The 19218-nt window shown below is 39.1% G+C and overlaps 1 pseudogene; it reads right to left on the reverse strand.

Moving 5' to 3' along the window:
• Window positions 1-11483, reverse strand: part of LOC133750398 (nucleophosmin-like) — a 79922-nt pseudogene extending 68439 nt beyond the window's left edge.
• Between the last annotated feature and the right edge of the window lie 7735 nt (window positions 11484-19218).

Consider the following 19218-nt stretch of genomic DNA (forward strand, 5'->3'; position numbering starts at 1 on the left):
TTGAGTGCTTTATTGTGCACAGTCATTGAGTGAGGTGATGCTGATGAGATGATGGAAAGACAAGGTCCTTGCTCTTTATGAATTTGCAGCCAACTGGTTTGGAACTGGAAAGGCAAGCCCAAAGCTCATGGTCAGGTGGTCAGAAAGACCATGAAGTAACACAAACTCTGGGCAAGAAGGACCTTATATTTTGTCTGTGGAATCTTCAGGCCACCTCCTCAACCAACTTAAACTTCAAATTTATCCTCTATTAAGGGGGAAGTCAATTTTATTTTTCAAGGATTTATAATGGGAAGCCATCATTATCAGAGTCACTCTCTTTTCTTTCTTCTCCCTCCCTCCCTCCCTCCCTCCCTCCCTCTCTTTCTTTCTTTCTTTCTCTTTAAAGATTTATTTATTTGTTTGAAAGTCAGAGTTACACAGAGAGAGGAGAGGCAGGAGCTTCTTCTGGGTCTCCCACATGGGTGCAGGGGCCCAAGGACTTATCTTCTACTGCTTTCCCAGGCCATAGCAGAGAGTTGGATTGGAAGTGGAGCAGCCGGGTCTCGAACTGGTGCCCATATGGGATGCTGGTGCTTCAGGCCAGGGCGTTAACCTGCTGCACCACAGCGCCAGCCCCAGTGTCCTTTCTTTCTCAGTGTATTCCAAACATCTTGAAAACAAAGTAGATGAGAAATAATGAAATAAATCCAACAAAGATAGCACTCTCCCCTTCTTGTGTGTTATTCACTCTCTGCCCAAAGGTACATTTGAGCTTACCCTATACCTCAAAGTTTTAAGTAGATATATTTGGATATATGTATTGCAGAAAACCCTTTGACACATGACAGTGTTGGAGTACCAGGTGGACTTCAGTGAGTCCTGTTTTCAGACTATTCAGCTCCAGAATTCTATCAGCACATTCAACAGAGCTGTCTCCTGCGCAAACCACAGAATCCACACTTGTTTCTTCAGCCCCATATGATACAGAATCCCCAGTAACCTAGGGGAAAAAATCACCTTCAGAGAATCAGACATGAAATAGAGGCTCCTGGTGGCCATCCAATTGTTCTTCAGCAGTTCCTTGTCGACTCTTTAGTCAGTGTGTAATTTAAAACAGACATCTTCATGCATTATTCAGTTGAACCAAACCTGTGCCACAATGTGTGCATACCACATTTTCTGAAGGGAATTTGCTGCCTTTGGTTACTTGTATATTTCCTTCCTCCAAATTCCCAAATAATGAGTAACAAGATTATCTGCTGATCCAAATGACAATTTTATTAATGTCTCCATTCAATTGTATTGGCATTGTTGTTTCCAGTGTTCGCATAGCTTCCAAATACCTCACATGAAGGGCAGCTCATGAACATTCCTGCTGAGTTTACTATGTTGTCCTAACAGGGCCTGACATTTGAGTTTTTCTGATTATAGATATCCATATTTAGACAAAACTTTGGTTGCTTTGTGTTCTATGTTAGAAAGAGGAATTTTGGTTGACTAATCTTTCTATTTAGGTATCTCTAGTGAAAAACTTTTGAAATGAAATTTTTGACATGCAAATTACCTTTGGAGACAGTGAGTAGCAGTGAAGTATTCATGTTGTTAATTGGATAGCATCCTATACTGTTGTAGACTAATAAATTTACATGCATTCTCTCTCTCTCTATATATATATGTGTGTGTATGTATACATATATATGTATATATATAAAATAGGAAATTTAGATGCTTGGGTCATTTCTAAGCATGTTATTTTCTTTCCTGAAGGAGAAAAAAGGACAAAAAAAAGAAAATGGAAAATGGATGTAGAATAAATTATATTAGTTTCCCAGGGCTGCTGTAATAAATTACCACAAACTAGATGTCTTTAAGCAACAGAAATTTATTCTCTCAAAGTTCTGGAGGCCAGAAATCTGAAGTCAAGGTGTCAGGGCACATTCTCTCTAGAGGTTCCGTGGAGATACCTTCCTTGCTCTTCTAGCTTCTGTTGGTTTCAGGTGTCCCTGGCCTCATAGATGCATCAATTCCTATCTCTGCTGCTGTCTCCGTATGACTGTCTTTTCCTTCTCCCTGTGCTTTCTCTTCTTTTCTGTATCTCCTCCAGATTTTTCATTGGACTTAAGTCCTGCCTGGATCACCAGGATATGGTTTCAAGATCCTTAGCTGAATTACAATGGCAGAGACCCTTTTTCCAAATAAGTTCACACCCACAGCTTTTCAGAGTTTGGATATGATATTTTCAGTGGTCACCATTAAACCCACACTATATGCTGATTTCATGAATAATCATTTCACTTTGGGAGTATATAAACTACTTTATAAAAACTGTTTATCAGTCCTAAAACCTCTAAATTCACTAAAATAAACATACTTGACAGAATCCAGAAGTTGTTTTTTCTTTATAAGTTCAGTAAAATAAAAATAATTTATCCCGGGGATATTTACACACACAGCTTGAAATTGGCAAAGCTCCTTTTGTGAGCAGATGCATTTCGTTTTAGGTAGTTGTTGGAATTAACCAGTCACTTCCCCAAGAGTTAAAAGTTGACACTCTGTATTTGGAATTCAGAGGTAGTCACCACTAGATGGCAGTCTTGGTTCATGAGAAAGTACCAATGTCTTGACTAATGGAAGTCATTGCTAAGAGAAATAAATTCAATCTTTTAAAGAGCTTTATTAAATTGACTGAATTATTATTTGCATTTGGAATTAAATTATATTTGAAAAAATAAAATGCTATTTTAAAAGAAAAAAAGAGACTATCACTTAATAAGGCAACTTTTGCTTCCTCTCACGTACAAGAAAACAGTTAAAATATTAAAATATATATATACATACTTGTATACTCTGTAAAAAGAGAAATAAGACACTGAATATAAGCAAAAATGCAAGGGCAATAGGATTTCCATACATTGTTTTCGTTTTGAATTGAGGCTGTCATAAATCCAGGTTGCTTTACTTGTACTAACTCTTCTTTGGGACAGTAGTTTTCTGCCTTGCACACACCTTGGAATCCTTGTGGGGAGTTTTGAAGGGTTCCTAGAGCGTAAGTGCCCATAAGAAAATTTGATTTGCCTGGGCATTCTCATCAAATTCTGAAAAGATCCAGAGACAAAAGACAGTTGGATTCCTAGAAAGACAGAAGAAGCTATGGTCTTGGGTAAACAGAGAGAGTGAGATGGAAGAAAGATACAGTACAGAGGGGATGGGGGTTGGCAAACAGCACTACCACTGAGAAAGTAGAAGCCACATTGCAGAGAATTGCCACATTACCCTAGGGACACAATTTCAACAAACAGCTACTGTTTAGTAGGACCATTTCATAATTTGGAGCTTCCTATAGTGTTCATGCTTCTCTTACTGTCTTAATTATCCACCCAGAAAAACCTCATGACAGCTGGCGCCGTGGCTCAATAGGCTAATCTTCCACCTTGCAGCGCCGGCACACCGGGTTCTAGTCCCGGTCGGGGCGCTGGATTCTGTCCTGGTTGCCCCTCTTCCAGGCCAGCTCTCTGCTGTGGCCCGGGAGTGCAGTGGAGGATGGCCCAAGTGCTTGGGCCCTGCACCCCATGGGAGACCAGGAGGAAGCACCTGGCTGCGGCGGCCATTGGAAGGTGAACCAACGGCAGAAAGGAAGACCTTTGTCTCTCTCACTGTCCACTCTGCCTGTCAAAACAACAACAACAACAACAACAACAAAACCCTCATAACTTGAGACAGACTGTGGGACTCTGGTTCCTACAAGCACAAAGTCATGGCACAGAAGACCTTCCAATGCATGGGATACGGAGTCCATGAGTTTCTCCCTATTAGCTCACCCTTCCCATCTGTGAGGACTCAAGGCACATTATGGGCAGTAGATTGGCCCATCATCCTATTGTTGCTTAACACTGTTAGTGACTGACTCATGGCCAGCTCAGGCACTGCTAAGCCCTCAAGCAGAAGACACTAGAGCAGCAGGTCTTAACTTTGACCTTGACTGATAGAAAATTATGTTTCTACTAGAGCTTTCCTAAAAATAATTGCCTATTATTTATTTATTTGAAGCAAAGAGAAAGAGAGAACTCCTGGCCACTAGTTCTCTCTCTAAATACCTACAACAGTTAGGGATGGGCTGGGACCAAAATTAGGACTTGGGAAGTCAATCCATGTCTCCCACCTGGATGGCAGCAACCCAATTGTCTGAGCTATCACTGCTGCCTCCCAGGGTCTATATTAGCAGGAAGCTGGAGTCAGGGGCCAGAGCTGGGCAGCAGCTCTGATGTAGGCATCTTAACCACAAGGCCAAATGCCCACACCATATGTTTCTTTTGAATATTGACTTTCATAAGATTCTATCAAATAAAGTATTCTAGGAAGAATCTCTTGTTCTTGGTATTACTAAAGGCAAAATGGCCCATTTTTATTTGACATAGTATTTTCTGGTTTTAGCAAGACAAATACAACACAATTGTGCAGCAACTCTTAATGCATACATACACGTGAGCATGTATCTATTGAAGCTAGCTTGTTTGGTTTTACTTGTCAACATTTGTGCATTTAACATTTCCTTCAGCACTTTATAACTTATGTGTTTAATCTCCATTAAGTAACACCATTTGACAAGAAGCCAAATTATTTGCTCAGTTTGCATGCTAAAGGGTTCTTTATTGCATTTCTTCCCAATATGAGTTTTCTGATGGGAACGCCACAGTTGGTTGACCTCTCTACAATGAGATGGGTGCTGGTCTGTCCACAGTACCAGGATCCTAATGTTGACTGAGGGATGAGCAATCACACTAGATGTTCTTTATACGGGACACTGAGTTTACTGATGGGAGAATCCTCCCATGTCCAACAAATACTGCTCTCTGATTAGCAGGTCTCTCCATCGGGGCTTCCCCAGGTTCCTCCAAGAACTTTCCTCCTACAGGTGAAGACTTCCAGCCTATTTTCCTGTTTCAGGAATTATTTCTGTTTAGATTTTTTCTCATGCACACCAAGGATGGAGCTTGAAGTCTCCTCCACAGTGATTACAGACCTTTGGTTGCTCAATGACAGGAATTTGTTCCTTTCACAAAGTCATGCTAAATCAAGTCTGGGCGTTGGCTATTGCTCCAGAAACAACACAGGGATGGCAAAAATCTTCACCATGGGAGTTTCTTCCAGTTGGTCTCAAGAGGTTTCAGGTTTTCTTCAAGCTATCTAGAATTTGTTTCTGTTTGGGACAGTTTAAATGAGATCCTGCCTGAAGTCATGGAGGGCAAATAAGCCATTTTTCAAGGTCTCATCTATCCTCAAGGCTTTCAACATTACTAGTCATTGATATACTGGATCCCTTTAAATTATTTCCCAAGCCTTGGAAAGTGCCAGGAAAACATCAGATTGCAAATAAGGAATGAATTGTTCACCCAACAGAAAAAAAGTCTCCACCAAACGACAATAAAATTAGCACCTTTCAGCGGCAGAAATCTTTAGTCCTTCAGGCTTGGTCTCAGCTTCCTAGATCTCAGGGGAAGCTTCCATGAAAACGCAGTCTCTGAACAGCTGGTCTACCTGGAATTTTTCGTTTCCTTTGTGTGTGAGTGTGTGTGTGTGTGTGTGGAAAGGCTGTTGTTCTCCTTAAAACAATCCTTCACACCACAGAGGGGTGTCGAGGGCAGAGGATTGGGGTGGGTGCAGAATGAGTCGATTTCTCTGGAAATCCCAGGGTGGGCTGGCATCTGGAAACGCGCCGTGTGGTGGTTGTTTCAGACAGCCATCTAAGATGTGGGCGCGGGGAAGGGAAGGAAGATGTGGGCCCAGCTGCGGAGCATGGTGCTAGCCCAGGATGCCGGGCACCATGCACTCAACCGCAGGGCCCGTGCCCCTGCTGCTGCTTCCTATACCCTCCTCCTAGGACTCTCTTTCGTTGAAAGAGAAGACAGATTGTTCAGCTTCCCTTATGCAACCCCTCCGCTTTTCTTTGTATGCTGGTGTGTGTGTGTGTGTGTGTGGGGGGGGGGGGTTGGTGGCTGCCTTATCTGCCTTAAATTGGGATGACAATGAGGAAGGTGACTTGTTCTAAGTCAAGAAGGGCAATGCCCTCAAGCTCAAAATGGATGGTGGATTTTATTCACTCCTTGTCTAGAATGGGTCACTTTTATATGGGAATGGAGGAGAACCAGAGTCTATAAGACGTTGTCAATTTTGATTGCATAATGAGATTCCTTTTAAAAATTAAAATAAAAAATTTGGGGGCTGGCACTGTTGTGGAGTTAGTTAAGCTGCAGTTTGCAATACTGGAATTCTGTGTGGGTGCCAGTTTGATACCCGGCTGCTCCACTCCAGATCCAGCTCCTTGCTAATGCACCTGGGAAAGTAGTGGAAGATGGCCCAAGTGCTTTGGCCCCTGTACCCATGTGGGAGACCAGGAAGAAGCTATTGGCTCCTGGCTTTGGCCTGGTGCAGGCCTGGCCATTGTGGCCATTTGGGGAGTGAACAGCAGATGGAAGATCTCTCTTTCTCTTTCTGCCTTTCAAATAAATAAAATCTTATTTTTTTAAAATAAATAAAATCTTTAAAAAAATGATGCCTGGATTCTATTCACACAATTTGGTTTAATGATGTGGGATGTAGTCTGGGAGTCAGGATTTTAAGAAAGCAACTGAGGTAATAGTAACGTGTAGCCAAAGTTGAGACCAAAGAACAGTCACAATGTCCAGACCAAAGGATCAGCAAAACATCTAAACCTGCACATGTGTGGCAGTCTGCAAGATGCCTGACACGTGCAGGTTCATGTATTTCAATTCTCTCTCAATAATACAAGACAATTTTTTTAAACTTTTATTTAATGAATATAAATTTCCAAAGTACACCTTATGGATTACAATGGCTTACATCACTTCTCTCCCACTCACACCCCTCCCATCTCCCACTCCCTCTCCCATTCCATTCACATCAAGATTCATTTTCAATTATATTTATATACAGAAGATTGATTTAGTATATATTAAGTAAGATTTCATCAGTTTGCACCCACACAGAAACATAACATGTAAAATACTGTTTCAGTACTAGTTATAGCATTAATTCACATTGGACAACATATTAAGGACAGAGATACCACATGAGGAATAAATGCACAGTGACTCCTGTTGTTGACTTAACAATTTGACACTCTTGTTTATGGCATCAGTAATCTCCCTAGGCTCTTATCATGAGTTGCCAAGGCTATGGAAGCCTTTTGAGTTTGCCAACTCTGATCTTATTTAGACAAGGTCATAGTCAAAGTGTAAGTTCTCTCCTCCCTTCAGAGAAAGGTACCTCCTTCTTTGATGGCCCCGTTCTTTCCACTGGGATCTCACTCACAGAGATCTGTCATTTAGGTTGTGTTTTTTTTTTCCTGCCAGAGTGTCTTGGCTTTCCATGCCTGAAATACTCTCATGGGCTCTTCAGCCAGATCCAAATGCCTTAAAGGCTGATTCTGAGGCCAGAGTGCTATTTAGGACATCTGCCATTCTATGAGTCTGCTGTGTATCTCGCTTCCCATGTTGGATCGTTCTCTTCCTTTTTTATTCTATCAGTTAGTATTAGCAGACACTAAGTCTTGTTTGTGTGATCCCTTTGACTTTTAGTCCTACCAGTGTGATCAATTGTGAACTGAAACTGATCACTTGGACTAGTGAGATGGCATTGGTACATGCAACCTTGATGGGATTGTGTTGGAATACCCTGGCATGTTTCTAACTCCACCATTTGGGGCAAGTCCAATTGAGCATGTCCCAAATTGTACATCTCCTCTCTCTCTTATTCCCACTCTTATATCCAACAGGGATCACTCTTCAGCTAAATCCAAACACCCAAGAATAATTGTGTGTTAGCCACAGAGCTCAACCAATAGTATTAACCAGAACAAAAAAAATACTAAAAGGGATAAAGTATTAAATTGTACATCAACAGTCAGGACAAGGGCTGTTTCTCATAGTGTCCATTTCACTTCAACAGGTTTCCTTTTTGGTGCACAGTTAGTTGTCACCGATCAGGGAGAATATATTATATTTGTCCCTTTGGGACTGGCTTAATTCACTCAGCATGATGTTTTCTAGATTCCTCCATTTTGTTGCAAATGACCGGATTTCATTGTTTATAAAACAATTTTTAATAACAACAATATCCCCCAGCCCCTCCACCTAACCAAGTAACAATTTGATGTGTGATGGAATTGGGAGAGTGATTTAGAAAAATATTCTGTTTATTGCAGGTGTTATTCATCAGGATGGAATCATATTTCCAAGTTTTTATTTTGAAACCTGGCATTAGTCCAACGTTTAACAACAACAATATTAAAAAAGTCTTCCTATGGGAATTGTTGTAGTCTTTCGTGGATAGGATGTCATCGAAGCCTTATCAGAGTAGGGAAGTTAGTGATGTTAGTCTAATCTGGGTCCAAGCCCTGCTCTTTAGTTGCTGGGAGCTGTCCTTTACTAGTCCCAAGCAGGGTCATGTCTGCTGGGGCTCATATCAATGCAGCAGATTTTGAAGACCTGCTGGTTTAAAGGCTGAAACCAACAGATGTGGACTTGCTTACGAGACTTTAAGCAATACTCAGAACCTTTAAGTGTCAAGGAAGAATCCATTCCAGAAAGAATTTACTTTCTCCTACCCCAAAGCATTCATTAGTGAGCAATCCAAATCTTCACTATGAATTTGTAGAGGATAGGAGGATGATTTTACACATCAGCAAAGTGGCATATCATAAATATCACTTCTTGTGTCCCCCGTCATTGAACAGTGGTTCATTTTCTTGTCTTTTCCTTGCTTGTGTGAATATTCCTAGGTTTCAGTTGAGCAATTATCTCTCTCTCCTTGTCTCAACAACTCACAGCCAAACTTTCATTCTCAGTCTCTTATCAAGCAGGCATGCAGTAAAAATAAAAATATTGTCTCCTACCACTAAGGTTGCCCAATTTAGAAAACAAAAACTTTGCTGATATTGCAAATAAAAACTTATTTGAAATCATCATTATCTGAAATTCAAATTGAAATACACATTTGTGTTTCACTTAGCCACCCCATGTGTCATCTTCAGAAGCTGAACAGTTGAATTGATATATCATAATCTTATATATTTATCAAGCTCAACATTTTTGGTATATGTATATATTACGAATGATTCAATGAAGATAGTTAACACATTCATCAATTCACATATTTTGTTCTGGAAACTAAAAGTTACTCTCAGCCATCTTGAAGTATGCATTGCATTTTTATTAACCATACTCCTCATGGTGCGCAATAATCTCAGTATCTTATTCCTTGTATCCAATAGTCAACTGTACCCTTCAATCAATACCTTGTTATCCTTCTGCAATTCTCTATCTGCCCCAACCTCTGCTAACCACTGCTCTACTTCCTACTTCTATGAGTTTGACCTTTTGAGATTCTACATATACATGAGATCATGTATGGAGGTTACTCAAAAAACTAAAAATAGAGCTATTAGATAACACAAAAATTCCAGTTCTGAATATATATCCAGAGGAATTGACCTCAAAATGTTGGGGCTAGTGTTTGTTATAGCAGGTAAAGCTTCTACCTGTGACTCCAGCATCTCAAATGGGTGCTGGTTTATGTCCCAGCTGCTCCACTTCTAATCTGGCTCCCTGCTATTATGGCTGGGAAAGCAGTGGAAGATTGCCCAAGTGCTTGGGGCCCTGCCACCCACATGGGGAACCAGGAAGAAGCTGGCTCCTGGCTTCAGCCTGGCTCAGGTCTAGCTGTTGGGGTCATTTAGCAAGGTAATCAGTAGATGGAAGATCTCTGGCTCTCCTTTCTCTGTAAACCTGCCTTTCAAATGAATGAATAAATAAATCTTTAAAAAAATAATAAAAAATAAACTGCAAATACCACTGAGAGCTAAAAGTAGTAAAAAAAAAATCAGAATGTTGAAGAGTTGTCTAATGCCAATGTTCATTGCAGTATTAATCACAATAGCCAAGGAAGATATGGAAACAACCTAAGTGTCCATCAACAGATAAATGCATAAAGAAAACATAGTATATATATATATATATATATATATATATATATATATATATATATATAGTGTAATACTTTTCAGCCTAAAATGAGGGAAATCTAGACATGTCTAAAAGTAATATGGATCATGGATGGGATTCTGGAAGAAAGAGAACATTAGGGAAAAACTACTGAAATCTTAAGAGAATGAGGAGATTAGTTAACAGCAATATACTAATGCTGGTTCCTTAGTTTTGATAGATATACCATGAAAATAAAGGTGTTTACAATAGGGGAAACTAGGTGTTTGTGGAGTTTATGGAAACTATCTTTGCAGATTTTCAGTAAGGATAAAAATGATCTCAAATTAAAAAGAAGTTTATTGAAAAAAGAAAAAAGAAAAAAAAATTGTGGCATTTGTGACAACGTGGGTGACCTTGGAGGACATTGTTAATTAAAATAAGCCAAGCACAGGTTTTGCTTTTCAACAGTTACATGTTCAGTTTACATAAATTACAGTTTAATATCTTATTTGTCCTCCACTGAGCTCTATTGGAAATTGGTCATCTCCAGGCTGACCTCGCTCTTTTAGGAAGTGGAACATGCCACGAGGGATATTTACCCTGTACATTAACCGAATCCTCTCTCTGCTTAGCTCCTTCCACCATTGGTTCTCAGCTTCCCTTTCTGTCTTGACCTCATTCTTCTGAACTTCTGCATATGTTTGGATACATCTAATGGTACCAAAGTTAAATTACAAAATTCAGTTAGAAAACTCTGGGTATTTTATTTATATACATTCAAAGTTTGGATATTCAATATCAATTTTGAGCTCACTGTTTTCAGTGTTTAGTAATGGATATGTGGTAAACTGTAGAAAAATTCTAAACATGTTTTGGGGCCACATCTGCTTCTGGAATTGTCTGTGGAAATGGAAATTGTAATCATTAGACATGGCAACTTATTTTTCAGACTTGGGTTCAGACTTTTGGCAGAGCAGCAAAAAAGATTTTGAGCTTAAGATTTTCATAAGCTTTTCTTGGGGAAGAGGACTTCTGGTTCAGAATTTGTTAAGTGATATTCTGTAAAATTCTTATGAGGGCTTAAAATGAGTGTATTTATCATCAGTAAGTTAGATTATATTATCAGTTACAGTTATTTTAGAGAATGCAACCCAAGAATGCATTGAATTTCTGCAAGAATCCTATTGATTGGGTTTTGGAAGCAAAGAAACTTATGCTGATGAGTTACAATGTCATTTCTGGTTAAGGAGGTGGATATTTGGCCAATGTGGAAAACCCAACAAATGGATGTTTAGATTTCTACCAAGATGTGTAAAAAATATTTATTACAAAAAAGCATAAAGAATCTTTTTGTCTCTATGCTGATATGCTGTGACTAACCACAGAAGAAAATGCTTCTATAGCCATTCGGCAGAACCATATCACCTCTGAGGATAAAGGGCTGGTGGGCTGTTTCTTGTGGAGCCAATAGGATGGCATCATAGCCTTGGTGGATTTCATGGTTTGGCCTGGTCTTCTGTCTTGCACACTCTTAAACTGGGTTTTGGCAGAACACTGAGAGCAAATCTCTATCAACAGCAGACTTGTTAAATAAGCCCATGAATTTGATAAAGAAGCCAGAATGACTCTGCCTACCTTTCCAACCTCTCACAACTTCATTTCCATTGTTCTTTCTGTTCTAGTTCCATCAATTTTCTTTCAATTCTTGAATGTTCTGAGTTCCTTAATTCCTGTGTATGTACTGATATGCTGTTCCCTTCTCCAAGGATATTCTCTACTGTCAACCTCCACTTCCCATCACACACACACACACACACACGTTGGTAACCTCAGCCTATCTTCTCACCTTCCAGCTTTCATCTTAAACATTACTTCCCCAGGAAAGCCTTAGTGGATGAGTTACCTGGCTTTTGGCTCCAGTTTTTGTTAGGCTCCCATGCTCCATAACTGTTCCTGTGCATAGCTTTTGTAACTTTTATGTTTATTCAATGTCTGCCTCTGCTGCTAGGTAACCTCTCTGAGGGCAGACACAACCTGATACTTTATCACTACATAGTGGCCATGGAACCAATTGTGGGAAATCGTATCTCAGTTTTATAAATAGCCTCCATTTTATGCTAATCAGTGAACATCTCTCTTGGTGTTTCTCAAGAAAGACTGATATTTTGAGTCTTGTTGCTGAGATGTGCTCATTCAGTGATTTCTTCCCTTGTGCAGAGAGATGAAGTGATGTAAATTGTCTGGACCTGTGATTATCTGCTGGCCTCTGGGGGTGAATGCTGTCTATCATGGGGAGCTCCCTGCCTTGGACTAGCTCAGGTCAGGGCAGTTTGGCATATTCTAGCTAATGTGATTGCACATTATACCAATTATTGATTGGATGTCTGTTTAACTTATTTAGAAAAGTATTCCTAGAAGAATTTTAGTGACTTTTCATTAGAGCCTTTCCTTTCCAGGATGAGAAACCTTGCCTGGATCCATTTCATCATATTTTCTACAGCTCATTCTTCTATTTAGTTTGGTGGGAATATCATGGGTTAGGAAGGATCCCAGGGCTGTGAAATCTGTTTCATTGTTAATACATGCATGATCATAGACAAGTCATCTAACCTTCTGAATCTCAGTTTCTGTTTCTGTAAAATATGATAACATTAACATTCAACAGAACTGTGAGGTTTAAAGAGGCGTTCTAAGCCAAAACCTTAGTGCAATCCCTGGCACATCCAAAGCATTCATTAAATTGTTACAAAAATGGGATCAATAATAACTGGCACAAGTTTGTAGTGATGATCAAGTAAGAGAACGCATGTAGATGCCAAGCTCTGTGTCTGACCCATGTAGCTGTTCAATAAAACTATGTTCTCTCTCCTTCTGTTTGTATTTCCACTTCATTCAATGGTGTATCTTGGAGCAGGCTTCCTTGTTGCTTGGATAATTCTGAAAACATAACACATATTCTTTTTTTTTTTCAAATTATTTCTTTTCCTTCCACTGGTAAGTGATCATTACTGTACTGATGTTATAATGACCAGCCTGTAACCCATACCCTGTGATTTTTACCCATTTCCTCATCTTTTCCACTGTCATATATTCCTTGTAATGGTCTTGGTCTTGTGTGATTATAAGTTATTTTATTTGTGGGATTCATCTTTGTTATTTAGATCTTTGTAATCCCCAAGACAATGAAGGCTACTCTTTGATTTTTTTTCCTGTCTCTTCTGTCATGCAATTATGTTTACTCCTCAATTTTTAAACATGTTAGATTGAAATTTCTTTATGACTGATTTCTACATGAATGTTCATAGCAGCTTTATGTGTAATAACTCCAAAATAGAACACTTGTACATCCATTGGCAGGTAAATGGATAAACAAAATGTGGTATATCCATACAAGGGGCTATCACTCAATAATCAAAAGGATCAAATACATGTAATAACATGGATAAATTCTGAAATCATTATTCTGAATACACACTGTGCCATCTTATTTACATAAAAGTATATAAAGTGAAAACTTGTGTATAGTGACGGAAAGCAGACCATTATGTGCTTGGAGATTAAGGGAGTGGAGAGAAGAATTGGTTGCCAAGGATGCACAGAAACTTTTCATGACTTTTTCAGACTGGGAAGAAATGTTCAATGTCTTGATCAAGTTGTCTCAGGCAATGGCTATGTATGTCAAAACTCACCCAATGACACAGTTTAAATATGCGCTGTTATAAATTATGCTTTCATAAATCAGTAAAATTGTTTAATAAAATCACTCAAAAAAAGCAAAAAATAGTAAAGAATAATAAGATGGCTATTGGAGCAATCAGGAGTAAAGTATGAAGAGATTGAAATTGGGTAATAATGCATGGAAATAAGAAAAGGTTATTTTTATTTATTTATTTATTTTTCTTTTTTTTACACCTGTCTCTTGAGGCTAGCATTGTGGTGCAGCAGGTTAAGTCGTTGGGTTGTGATGCTGGCATCCATGTGAGCAATGGTTCAAGTCCCAGCTACTCTACTTTTGATCCAGCTGCCTACCAAGGTTCCTGGAAAAGTAGTAGAAGATGGTCCAAGTACGTGGGCCCCTTTTACCCATGTCGGAGATCCAAATGAAGCTCCTGGCTTGAGCTTGGCTCATCCCCAGCCATTGTGGCTATTTGGGGAGTGAACCAGTGGATGCAAAATCATAAGAAAATGTTATTTTTGAGAACCACTTTGAAAGAAGCATTGACAGGACTTGCTAATTAGCTAGATAAAAGTGCAAAAGAAAAAAGAATAATGAACAATGTTATATATAGATGAATTATATTACAATAGCAGTTCTGTATGACGTTGCATTTAAGTGGGTCTGAAGAAAATTTACTATTGGGATACATCTGGAAATTTGTGTTTGTACACTGAAATTAATATCCCACCATACAAAAAATTAACTATTGGCAATGTTATGTTGAAATCAATCAATATATTTCTTGTATGTTAAAGATATTAATATACTTTTATTGTATTTCTAGAAAATAGCACTGATGATTTATTTGGTTGTTCATTTGGTTCCCTTCAGGCAGAAAAAATTTAAATTCTTGGTCCTGTATGAAAATTTCAGATCAAACCTATCATTGTGTTTCATTAATTGGAAAATTAAGAGTTGTATAGAATAAAGGGTTCCTTTATTTTATGAGTCTTTTTATATGGGACTAGCACTGTAACTACTGATTTCTATATGTTTTTAAAAGATTTATTTATTCACTTATCTGAAATGCAGAATTAAAGAGAAAGAGAAAGAGAGAGAGAGAGAGAAAGAGAGACACAGAGAGAGAGAGAGAGAGAGAGAGAGAGAGAGAGTAGAGATATTTCATCTGCTGGTTCATTTCCCAAATGGCTGCAATGCCAGGTACTGGGCTGGGCCAATGCCAGGAGCCAGAAGTTTTTTTCCAGGTCTCCCCTGTGGGAACTAGATACAATAACTTGGGTAATACTTCACTGCTTTCTCAGGCACATTAGCAGGGAGCAGGATCAGAAGGGAAGCAGCCAGGACATGAAGCAGTGTCCATATGGGATGCTGTTGCTGTAGGTGGTGGCCTAACCCACTCCCCTACAATGTTAGCCCCTGATTTCTATATTTTTAATGGTATAGTTTCTTTTTTTTTGACAGGCAGAGTAGACGGTGAGTGAGAGAGAGAGAAAGGTCTTCCTTCCGTTGGTTCACCCCCCAAATGGCTGCTACGGCCCGCATGCTGTGCCGATTCCAAGCCAGGAGTCAGGTGCTTCCTCCTGGTCTCCCATGTGAGTGCAGGGCCCAAGCACTTGGGCCATCCTCTGCTGCCTTCCCGGGCCACAGCAGAGAGCTGGTCTGGAAGAGGAGCAACCGGGACAGAACCCAGTACCCCAACTGGGACTAGAACCTGGGGTGCCAGCGCCTCAGGCAGAGGATTAGCCTAGTGAGCCATGGCACCGGCCTATGATATAGTTTCTTTAATTCACTCAGGTATACTTCCTTTGATTAAAGTTTATTTCTTGGTACGTTTTGTCTAGCACATTACATCACCAAAATCCATTGCTAGTTCATCACTTAGTTTCCAGGGAAGGTTTTTTTTTTTTTCATTTTTATATATTTGACTTGAATTTTTAATTTTTAAAAGCAAAACAAAAAAAAAATGGAAAAATCTTCCAAGTTCATGGATTGGAAGAATTAGTATAACCAAATGTTCATATTACCCCAAGCAATTTACATATGCAATGCAATCCTAATAAAAATACCAAAAACATTCTTATCAGATTTAGAAAAAGCAATCCTACAGGATTGCTTTAGCTATTCGAGGTCTCCTGTGTCTCTATATGAATTTCAGCATCATTTTTTTCCAGATCTGAGAAGAATGTCTTTGGTATCTTGATTGGTATTGCATTGAATGTATAAATTGCTTTTGGGAGAATGGACATTTTGATGGTATTGATTCTTCCAATCCATGAGCATGGAAGATTTCTCCATTTTTTGGTATCCTCTTCTATTTCTTTCTTTAAGATTTTGTAGTTCTCATCGTAGAGATCTTTGACATCCTTGGTTAAGTTTATTCCAAGGTATTTGATTGTTTTTGTAGCTATTGTGAATGGGATTGATCTTAGAAGTTCTTCTTCAGCCGTGGCATTGCCTGTGTATACAAAGGCTGTTGATTTTTGTGCATTGATTTTATATCCTGCTACCTTGCCAAACTCTTCTGAGTTCCAATAGTCTCTTAGTAGAGTTCTTTGGGTCCCCTAAAAAAAGAATCATATTATCTGCAAAGAGAGAGAGTTTGACTTCTTCCTTTCCAACTTGTATCCCTTTAATTTCTTTTTCTTGCCTAATGGCTCTGGTTAAAACTTCCAGAACTATATTGAATAGCAGTGGTGAGAGTGGGCATCCCTGTCTGGTACCAGATCTCAGTGGAAATGCTTCCAGCTTTTCCCCATTCAATAGGGTGCTGATCACGGGTTTTTCGTAGATTGCTTTGATTGTATTGAGGAATGTTCCTTCCATACCCAATTTGCTTAGAATTTTCATCATGAAAGGGTGTTGTATTTTATCAAATGCTTTCTCTGCATCTATTGAGATAATCATATGGTTTTTCTTCTGGAGTTTGTTAATGTGGTATATCACATTGATTGATCTGTGAACATTGAACCATCCCTGCATACCAGGGATAAATCCCACTTGGTCTGGGTGGATGATCTTTCTGATGTGTTGTTGCATTCTATTGGCCAGAATTTTACTGAGGAGTTTTGCGTCTATGTTCATCAGGAATATTGGTCTGTAATTTTCTTTCAATGCTGCATTTTAAAATTCATATGGAACCACAAGAGTTGTGCAATAACTAAAGCAATCTTACAAAAAAAAAAGTGTTGGTACCACAATACCAGACTTTAAGACATACTACAGGGCAGATGAAATAAAAACAGCCTGGTACTGTCACAAAAATAGACATGTAGACCAGCAAAACAGAATAGAAACCCAGGAATTAATTTGTGAATCTAGAACTAACTTTTGACAAACAAGCTAAAATCACTCTTGGGAGAAAGGACCGTCTCTTTAAAGAAATGGGGCTGGGAAAATTGGATCTCCACAGGCAAGGAAGATGTAGCCAAGAGTATAAAGAAATATCTTCCTTCCAGGTGGCCACATGGCCCAACCACAGGTGTCAGCCCCATCCGCATCCTAATGGAATTTGCTGCTCCTACTTCCCTGCCCACCCCTTGGTGAAGTTTTAAAAGGACCTGTTCCTGAACACATCTCTCTCTCTTTCTCTTCGTCTGTCTGCCTCTCTCCCTCTTTTTCTCTGTCTCCTAACTTCTGTATTTCTCTCTCTCTCTCTCTCACACACTCTCTCTCTTTCTTACACTCTCCTTCTCCATCTTTTTCTTCTTTGCTCCTTCCCTCCAGTCTGTCGGGTTTCCCCCAATAAGCTCTTTCCCTTAAAAAAAAATCTTCCTCTTCTATTCCTTCTCATAATTTTTCCAATGATCTACTTTCAGTTTACTTTACTCATAAAATTAACCCTACACTAAGTAATGAGTTCAAAAATATTACCAAGGAGAAAAAAAAACCCACTGTTTCTCAACAGTTGATACAAGGCTGTAAACATTCATATAAGCTCAAAATATCAATTTCACTCCCATACAGTATATTTTTGGTACTCTATTAGTTACCACAGATCAGGAAAAATATATGGTATCTGTTGTTTGGGGACTGGCTTATTTCAGTAAATGGAATGGTTTCCAGTTGCATCAATTTTGTTGCAAAAGACAGGATTTCATTCTTTTTATGTACCATAGGGTATGTATACCATAATTTCCTTATCCAATTATCAGTTGGTGGAAATCTGGGTTGATTTTTTTTGTGTTACTTTTATATCCTGCCACTTTACCAAATTCTTTTATGAGTTTCAATAGTCTGTTAGTGGAGTCTTTGGTTCCCCATATATAGAATCATGCCACCCGCAAATACAGATAGTTTCATTTTCTCCTTTCCAATTTGTATCCCTTTGATTTCTTTTTCTTTTCTAATGGCTCTGGCTAAAATTTTCAGAACTATATTGAATAGCAATGGTGAAACTTGGCATCCTCATCTGGTTCTGGATCTTAGTGCAATTGCTTCCAATTTATCTGCATTCAATAAGATGGGGGTTTGTCATAAATTGCCCTGAGGAATGTTTCTTCTATATCCAATTTGCTTAAGGTTTTCATCATGAAAGATGTTGTATTTTATCAAATAATTTCTCTGCATCTATTGAGGCAATTGTATGGTTTTATTCTTCAATTTTTTAATGTGACATATCACATTTATTGATTTATGTATGTTGAACCATCTCTACATACCTGGGATAAATCCCACTTGCTCCAGGACAAAGATCTTTCTGATGTGCTGTTGGATCAATTAGCTAGTATTTTTTTGAGGATTTGTGCATCTATGTTCATCAGGGATTATGGTCTATAGTTATCTTTCTCTGTTGTATCTTTTTCTGATTTAGAATTATGGTGATGCTGGCTTCAGAGAAGGAGTTTTGGAGGGTTCCCTCCTTTCAGTTGTTTTGAAAAGATTGAGAAGAGTTGGAATTAGTTCTTTAAAAGCCCGATAGAATTCCAGTGAAGCCATACAGTCTTAGGCTTTCCTTTGTTGGGAGAGTCTTTATTATTGATTCAAATTGCTGTCTTGGTTATTGGTCTATTTAGGTTTTCTATGTCTTTGTGACTCAATTTTGGTAGGTTGTATTTGTTCAGGAATCTATACATTTGTTCTAGACTTTCCAATTTGTTGGCATATAGCTCCTTGTAGTAAGTCCTGGTATGGTTCTATTTATTTCTGTGGTATCCTTGTGTGAACATGGATCTTGCTACAATGAATCACCCTCTGATCCTTTGGTGCCACACACAATGATTGCCCAGAGACCTGGCAACACCCTGCACCCTATCGTGAAGTCATAGACTTCTCACCATATCAATACACAAAGTCATAGGATGCAGAAGATCCAATCTGTTCCACTAGCCTATTGCATCCAAGGAGAGGCAGAGATGATCCCAGAGCTAGCTGCTTGTGTGTGCTCCATCTTGGTGGTTTGAGTCACAGGGCCTGTGATACGTTGAGAGGCTTGGAGCACCTCACAGTCCTACATGTGTGCCAAGCCCCCTGTCAATCCTCCCAGCTAGACTCAAAGTCAGTGGGGAATGCAGATTTTTTTCCTCTGGTAAAATCCCTGGATCATATGTGTGCACAAGA

The sequence above is a fragment of the Lepus europaeus genome, chromosome 2, assembly GCF_033115175.1.
Source record: "Lepus europaeus isolate LE1 chromosome 2, mLepTim1.pri, whole genome shotgun sequence".
Lineage (NCBI taxonomy): Eukaryota > Metazoa > Chordata > Mammalia > Lagomorpha > Leporidae > Lepus > Lepus europaeus.